The sequence below is a fragment of the Carcharodon carcharias genome, chromosome 16 (assembly GCF_017639515.1).
Source record: "Carcharodon carcharias isolate sCarCar2 chromosome 16, sCarCar2.pri, whole genome shotgun sequence".
Lineage (NCBI taxonomy): Eukaryota > Metazoa > Chordata > Chondrichthyes > Lamniformes > Lamnidae > Carcharodon > Carcharodon carcharias.
In genome coordinates, this window is record NC_054482.1 from 121,935,637 (window position 1) to 121,945,248 (window position 9,612).

The following is a 9,612-nucleotide window of genomic DNA, read 5'->3' on the forward strand; positions in this document are numbered from 1 at the left end:
CTGGGATGATGGGATTGATCGTTCGGCTAGAAGTGCAGCTAGGGGCTGATTTAGTTTCATTGCAAAGTGAGCGCTCTCAGGAGAGGATTTAGCCTCTGATGGTTTCTGCATTCCATTTATAAAGGTGATTAGCAAAGGAAGGAGGAGCTGCGGGGAATTTATTTTTACACAGTGAGTTATTGTGATCTGGAACGCACTGCCTGAAAGGGCGGTGGAAGCAAATTCAATAATAACTTTCAAAAGGGAATTGGATAAATATTTGAAAAGGAAAAAAAATGCAGGGCTGTGGGGAAAGAGAAGGGGGAGTGGGACTAACTAGATAGCTCTTTCAAACAGCTGGCACAGGCACATTGGGCTGAATGGTCTCCTCCTGTGCTGGAAGATTCCATGGGGCTAAATTTGATAGCCCCTCAAAATGAGGTGTAGGAATCACAAAGCTGATTAGCCCATTCCCACTGAACTACAGCTAGCATGTCAATGAGCTACCTGCTCATTTGAATGTTATTGACAGGTCTCCAGAACTCACTGTGAGGTTAACTGCTTGCACACATCAGCAAGGGCCCCAAAATCACCACTTGCCAACACCAGTTAAAGCCACCCTGCACTGTTTACCGGGGATGTGCATTGTGCCTGGAACAGGAACTGACCTATGAAATATTGGGTATGAGTTCTCATTGATAAAGAATGCTGAAAGGTGAGTGATAAAGTTGTGGTACATTGAGCAGTGCCTGAGGCTAGTGGTGCAGTCAATGGGATGTGGCATTTGGTGACTTATTCACTGACCTTGGTGACTCATGTAAGGTCATTAAATCTCTTGCGGCCCTCTATCCAGGACCCTGGGACTTGACTCTGATGTTGGCCAGCACAGCTATCTGCTCCCACTGCAGGAAAATGAATCTGACCTGTCAAACAGTGAAGAAAGGGATAATGTGGGATTGAGGGGGCTCCAAGGTTTTTGGACACTGCACTGCAGGCTATAATGGAAGAGATGCAAAGGAGCTGAGATGCCCTGTATCTGCAGGGTGTCCGGAGACCATCCCAACAGATGCTCAGGTAGCAGATAGTCATTGTAATCAATATCGGGAGTCAAGCCCTGAGAACCTAGCTGCGACGCTGTAAGAAGCTCAATGACCCTACACGAGTTGTCAAGGTCAGTGAATGGTTTTTCAAATGCCACATTTCACCACAGCGCTACTTGTCTCATTGTCCAGTGCATTTGTTGTCAATCAAGGGCTTGTGCCACCATTCATAGCTTCACCTCACCTCCTCCTCACACATTGAGCACGGCTGCAAGTTTAACATCTTATACACACCAGCAGCTATTCAACCATGGCAGCCCCATCACCCAAACACATTGCACCTCACTCACTGGCACACCTCCCTCTATTTTGCAAGTCAAGGTGGCCGACCCCCAGAAGCAGCAGGATCTGAGCAGCAAGGAGCAGGCATGGCTGCATGTCCACGTGCCCATGGGACACAGAGTGCTGGATATTACTGCAACACTCATTGCTGAGGCACTGATCAGCGACGGGGCTGAAAGAATTGAAAATGATGTATCCCAAGAACATAAGAGCTGAAGAAATAGGAGCAGATGAAGGCCATTATTCCCCTTTAATCTACTTCATCATTCATTGTGATCATGGCTGAACTTTGGCCTAAACTCCATTTCCCTGCCCACCCCCCACATCCCTCAATTCCCTAGGAGACCAAAATCCTGCCTATCCAAGCCTGAAAGATATTCAAGGATGAAGCATCCACAACCCTCTGGGGTAGAGAATTCCAAAGATCCACAAGCCTGTGAGTGAAGAAACTTCTCCTCATCTCAGTCCCAAATGATCGACCTCTTATTTCTGAGACTGTGCCCCTGGGTTTTCGATTCTCCGACAAGCGGAAACAATCTCTCAGCGTCCATCCCATCAAACCCCCTCAGAACCTTGTATGTTTCAATATGGTTATCTCTCATTCTTCTAAACTCCAGAGAATATAAAGCCAATTTACTCAGCCTCTCGTCATAGGACATCCCCCTCATCCCAGGGACCAATCCAGTGAACCTTCGCTGTACTGTCTCCAATGTGAGTATATCCTTTCTTAAATGTGGAGGCCAAAACTGCACACTGCATTCCAGATGTGGTCTAACAAAAACCCTGTACAATTGCAAAAAGACTCCTTTACTTTTGTACTCTACTCTCTCTGCAATAAGAGCCAACATGTTATTTGCCTCCCTAGTTGCTTGCTGTACCTGCGTGCTAACTTTCTGTATTCCTTGTATGAGTACATGAATATGATACACATGTACTTATCTATAAGGTACGCACAGCTGTCACTATCAGTGCTGGAGGGATTGAATGTTTAAGATGGTGGATGTGGTGCCAATCAAGCAGCTGCTTTGTCCTGGATGGTGTCAAGCTTCTTGAATGTTGTGGAAGCTGAACTCATCCAGGCAAACATAGAAACCAGGAGCAGGAGTAGGCCATTCAGCCCTTCAAGCCTGTTCTGCCATTCATTATGATCATGGCTGATCATCCAACTCAATAGCCTGCTCCCGCTTTCTCCCCATACCCTTTCATTCCTTTCACCCTAAGAGCTATATCTAACTCTTTCTTAAAAACATACAATGTTTTGGTCTCAACTACTTTCTGTGGTAACAAATTCCACAGGCTCACCACTCTCTGGGTGAAGAAATTTCTCCTCATCTCAGTCCTAAATGGTCTACCCCATATCCTCAGATTGTGGCCCCTGGTTCTGGACTCCCCCACCATCGGGAACATCCTTCCTGCATCTACCCAGACTAGTCCTGTTAGAATTTCATAGGTTTCTATGAGATCCCCCCTCATTCTTCTGAAATCCAGCGAATATAATCCTAATCGACTCAATCTCTCCTCATATGTCAGTCCCACCATCCCAGAAATCAGTCTGGTAAACCTTCGCTGCTCTCCCTCTATAGCAAGTACATCCTTCCTCAGATAAGGAGACCAAAACTGCACACAATATTCCAGGTGTGGTCTCACCAAGGCCCTGTACAATTGCAGCAAGACATCCCTGTTCCTGTACTCGAATCCTCTCGCCATGAAGGCCAACATACCATTTGCCTTCTTTACCGCCTGCTGCACCTTCATGCTTACCTTCAGCAACTGGTGTACAAGGACACCCAGGTCTCGTTGCACATTCCCCTCTTTCAATTTATGGCTGTTCAGATAATAATCTGCCTTCCTGCTTTTTCTACCAAAGTGGATAACCTCACATTTATCCACATTATACTGCATCTGCCATGCATTTGCCCACTCACTCAGCTTGTCCAAATCACACTGAAGCATCTCTGCATCCTCTTCACAGCTCACCCTCCCACCCAGCTTTGTGTCATCTGCAAATTGGAGATATTACATTTAGTTTCCTCATCTAAATCATTAATATGTATTGTGAATAGCTGGGGTCCCAGCACCGATCCCTGCGGTACCCCACTAGTCACTGCCTGCCATTCGGAAAAAGACCTGTATATTCCTATTCTTTGTTTCCTGTCTGCCAACCAGTTTTCTATCCATCTCAATAAACAACCTCCAATCCCATGTGCTTTAATTTTACACACCAATCTCTTATGTGGGACTTTGTCAAAAGCCTTCTGAAAGTCCAAATAAACCACATCCAGTGACTCCCCCTCATCAACTCTACTAGTTACATCCTCAAAAAATTCCAGTAGATTTGTCAAGCATGATTTCCCTATTGTAAATCCATGCTGACTCTGTCCGATTCTGCCACTGTTTTCCACGTGCTCAGCTATTAAATCTTTTACAATGGACTTTAGAATTTTCCCCACTACCAACATCAGGCTGACTGGTCTATAATTCCCTGTTTTCTCCCTATCTCCCTTTTTAAATAGTGGGGTTACTTTAGCTACCCTCCAATCTGTAGGAACTGTTCCAGAGTCTATAGAATCTCGGAAGATGATCACCAATGCATCCAGTATTTCTCAAGCCACTTCCTTAAGTACTCTGGGATGTAGATTATCAGGCCCTGGGGATTTATCGGCCTTCAATCCCATCAATTTCCCCAACACCATTTCCCTACTAATACTGATTTCTTTCAGTTCCTCCCTCTCACTAAACCCTGTGTTCCCCAACATTTCTGGTATGTTATTTGTGTCTTCCTTTGTGAAGACAGAACCAAAGTATGTATTTAGTTGCTCAGCCATTTCTTTGTTCCCCATTATAAATTCCCCTGTTTCTGACTGTAAGGGACCTACATTTGTCTTCACCAATCTTTTTCTCTTCACAAACCTGTAGAAACTTTTACAGTCAGTTTTTATGTTCTCCGCAAGCTTACTCTCGTCCTCTATTTTCCCCTTCTTAATCAATCCCTTGGTCCTCCTTTGCTGAATTCTAAACTGCTCCCAATCCTCAGGTCTGTTTTTTTCTGGCCAATTTGTATGCCTCATCCTTGCACCTAATACTATCTCTAATTTCCCTTGTAAGCCATGGTTTGGCCACCTTTCCTGTTTTACTTTTGCGCCAGACAGGAATAAACAATTGTTGCAGTTCACCCATGCGCTCTTTGAATGTTTACCATTGCCTATCCACCATCATCCCTTTAAGTAACGTTTCCCAATCTATCATAGCCAACTTGTGCCTCTTACCATCGTAGTTTCCTTTATTAAGATTCAGGTCCCAAGACTCAGAATCAACTACGTCACACTCCATCTTGATGAAAAATTCTATCATATTATGGTCACTCATCCCCAAGGGGCCTCGCACAACTGGATTGCCAATTATTCCTTTCTCATTACACATTACCCAGTCTAGGATGACCTGTTCTCTCATTGGTTCCTCAATGTATTGGTCCAGAAAACCATCCCGTATACATTCCAGGAATTCCTCCTCTTGGTATCGTTACTAATTTGATTTGCCCAATCTGTATGCAGATTAAAGTCACCCATAATTACAGAAAGTGGGGAGTATTCCATCACATTCCTGACTTGTGCCTTGTAGATGGTGGACAGGCTTTGGGGAGTCAGGAGGTGAGTTACTCTCCACAGGATTCCCAGCCTCTGACCTGCCCTTGTAGCCACAGTATTTATATGGCTAGTCCAGTTCAATTTCTGGTCAATGGTAACCCCCGGGTTTGTTGAAAGCGAGGGATTCATGATGGTGATGGTGATGGTAATGGTGATGCCATTGAATGTCAAGGGAAATTAACAAAAATGAAAGAAAGAACAACATCAATTTCTATCACACCTTTCACCACTTTCAAACATATGAACACACGAATTAGGAGCAGGAGTAGGCCACTTGGCCCCTCAAGCCTGCTGCATCATTCGGCAAGATCATGGCCGATCCGATTGTAACCTCAACCCCACATTCCCACCACAACCAGCAGACAGGTCAATGTGCTTTACAGCTATTGAAGTCCTTTTTGAAGTTTAGTCACTGTTTAAAGTAGAAAATGTGGCAGCCGAATTGCACATAGCAAAATCGCACAAACAATATGATAATGAGCAGATAATCAGTTTGATGTGATGTTGCTTGAGAAATAAATATTGTCCAGGACACCAGGTGTAATTTCCCTGCTCGCCTTCGAATTAGTGCCAAAGGATCTTTAATATTCAGATGGGAACTTGGTGAAACCTTTCATCTGGAAGGTAGCACGGTGACAGAGCAGCACTCCCACAGGGCTGTACTGGAGTGTTGGCCTTGATTTTTATGCTCAAGGCCTGGGGTGGAAACTTGAACATGGAACTTTGTGATGTAAAAGCGAGAGGGCTGCTACCTGACAGACTAGCAGTTTGATTCTCTCTTGTTGGAGATGGTCATTGCCTGATATGTTACATATTTAACTTCTGTTCAGCTGTGTGAGGGTACACAGGGTTGTTGGTTGGGGCTTTGAGTTCCAAAATGCCACCACTGACCTCAAATCTGTATTTTGTGTGCTGAATAATGTTTCCCATTCTCCTGCTGTGCATATTTCTGCATGTTTCAATGCTTTAATGCCCTCACCAAGTTAGTGTCTGATGTGTTTTGGGGCAGAAGTGCTTAGACATATCTGCGAGGCTCTATTTCATTTCTCGATCAGCACGTGTCACACATAAACAGCAAAAACCCGAGACCAATATCACCCGAGACCAATATCACCCGAACCCAATATCACCCAAACCCAATATCACCTGAGACCAATATCACCTGAACCCAATATCATCCGAGCCCAATATCACCCGAGACCAATATCACCCGAGACCAATATCACCCGAGACCAATATCACCTGAACCCAATATCATCCGAGCCCAATATCACCCGAGACCAACATCACCCGAGACCAATATCACCCGAGACCAATATCACCCGAACCCAATATCACCCAAACCCAATATCACCTGAGACCAATATCACCCGAACCCAATGTCACCCGAGACCAATATGACCTGAACCCAATATCATCCGAGCCCAATATCACCCGAGACCAATATCACCCGAGACCAATATCACCCGAGACCAATATCACCCGAAAACAATATCACCCGAACCCAATATCACCCGAGACCAATATCATCCGAGACCAATATCACCCGAACCCAATATCACCCGAACCCAATATCACCCGAAACCAATATCACCCGAACCCAATATCACCCGAACGCAGTATCACCCGAGACCAATATCACCCAAGCCCAATATCACCCAAACCCAATATCACCCGAGACCAATATCACCCGAGACCAATATCACCCGAACCCAATATCACCCAAACCCAATATCACCTGAGACCAATATCACCTGAACCCAATATCATCCGAGCCCAATATCACCCGAGACCAATATCACCCGAGACCAATATCACCCAAAAACAATATCACCCGAACCCAATATCACCCGAGACCAATATCACCCGAGACCAATATCACCCGAGACCAATATCACCCGAGACCAATATCACCCAAACCCAATATCACCTGAGACCAATATCACCTGAACCCAATATCATCCGAGCCCAATATCACCCGAGACCAATATCACCCGAACCCAATGTCACCCGAGACCAATATCACCCGAACCCAATGTCACCCGAGACCAATATCACCCGAACCCAATATCACCCAAACCCAATATCACCTGAGACCAATATCACCTGAACCCAATATCATCCGAGCCCAATATCACCCGAGACCAATATCACCCGAGACCAATATCACCCGAGACCAATATCACCCGAAAACAATATCACCCGAACCCAATATCACCCGAGACCAATATCACCCGAGACCAATATCACCCGAACCCAATATCACCCGAGACCGATATCACCCGAGACCAATATCACCCGAACCCAATATCACCCAAACCCAATATCACCTGAGACCAATATCACCTGAACCCAATATCACCCGAACCCAATGTCACCCGAGACCAATATCACCCGAACCCAATATCACCCGAGACCAATATCACCCGAACCCAATATCACCCAAACCCAATATCACCTGAGACCAATATCACCTGAACCCAATATCATCCGAGCCCAATATCACCCGAGACCAATATCACCCGAGACCAATATCACCCGAGACCAATATCACCCGAAAACAATATCACCCGGACCCAATATCACCCGAGACCAATATCACCCGAGACCAATATCACCCGAACCCAATATCACCCGAACCCAATATCACCCGAAACCAATATCACCCGAACCCAATATCACCCGAACGCAGTATCACCCGAGACCAATATCACCCAAGCCCAATATCACCCAAACCCAATATCACCCGAGACCAATATCACCCGAGACCAATATCACCCGAGACCAATATCACCTGAACCCAATATCACCCGAGACCAATATCACCTGAACCCAATATCACCCGAGACCAATATCACATGAGACCAATATCACCTGAAACCAATATTACCCGAACCCAATATCACCCGAGACCAATATCACGAGACCAATATTACCCGAACTCAGTACCACCCGAACCCAATATTACCCAAGACCAATATCACCTGAACCCAATATCACCTGAACACAATATCACCCGAACCCAATATCACCCGAAATCAACATCACCTGAACCCAATATCACCCGAACCCAATCTCACCCGAGACCAACATCACCCGAATCCAATCTCACCTGAACCCAGTATCACCCAAGACCAATATCACCCGAATCCAATCTCACCTGAACCCAATATCACCCGAGACCAATATTACCTGAGACCAATATCACCCGAACCCATTATCACCCGAGACCAATATCACCCGAGACCAATATCACCCGAACTCAATATCACCCAAGACCAATATCACCCGAACCCAATGTCACCCGAGACCAATATCACCCAAACCCAATATCACCCGAACCCAATATCACCCGAACACAATATCACCCGAGACCAATATCACATCCTATGATTCTGTGATATTCAAATTATGGTTCTATAAAAGGTTGGCAGATCTAATTTCATTCAGCAAAAATATCTTTTTCAGCCCGACATTGAGAAATTTGGGTTTGTGAGGAAGATGAACACAGTACATTTTCAAACAGTTTATTTGAGGCCAATATATGTAAATTTGTGGAATAAAATGGAATGAAGAGAATGCTACATCTCGCATCAGACACTTGGGAAATTGAGTTTGTGCCGTTTAAATTGAAGAAACCATTTTAATGTTTACAAATGGTTAGTCTCTGACTCTGACTCACCCAATGCACAATATCTACTAATTTGCTGCTTTGACAGCTCACGCAGAGTGTAAGAGCCAAGGCTGCTGTGATACAGTACGCTGATCCCAAAGCTCTCGAAAACGTACAACCAAAAACTAGACTTGCACATCAGCTTTCATCTTCTTAGGTAGTCAAGAGCTATAAATCCAATAAGCTACATTTTAAGGGCAGTCACGAAAGTAATGTAGGGAACGCAGCAGCCAATTTGCACACAGCAAGCTCTCACACACAGCAGTATCGTCATAACCAAATAATCCATTTTTCTGGTGATGTTGATTGTAAAATAAATATTTTTCAGGAAAGCAGGAGGACCTATCTGCTTTTCTTTCAAACAGTGCAATCTTCAACCAGAGGCTGGGAATCATGCAGTGAGTAACTCACCTCCTGACTCCCCAAAGCCTGTCCACCATCTACAAGGCACGAGTCAGGAGTGGGATGGAATACTCCCCACTTGCCTGGATGAGTGCAGCTCCCACAATACTCAAGACATTTGACACCATCCAGGACAAATCAGCCCACTTGATTGGTACCCCATCCACAACCACCACTGTCACACAGGAACAGTAGTGTGTTTTTTCATTATTCATTCACGGGATGTGGGTGTCACTGGCTGGGTCAGCATTTATTGCCCATCCCTAGTTGCCCTTGAGAAGGTGGTGGTGAGCTGCCTTCTTGAACCGCTGCAGTCCATGTGGTGTAGATATACCCACAGTGCTGTTAGGATGGGAGTTCCAGGATTTTGACCCAGTGACAGTGAAGGAACGGTGATATATTTCCAAGTCAGGATGGTGAGTGACTTGGTGAGTGACTTGGTGTTCCCATCTATCTGCTGTATTTGTCCTTCTAGATGGTAGCAGTCGTGGGTTTGGAAGGTGCTGTCTCAGGAGCCTTGGTGAGTTCCTGC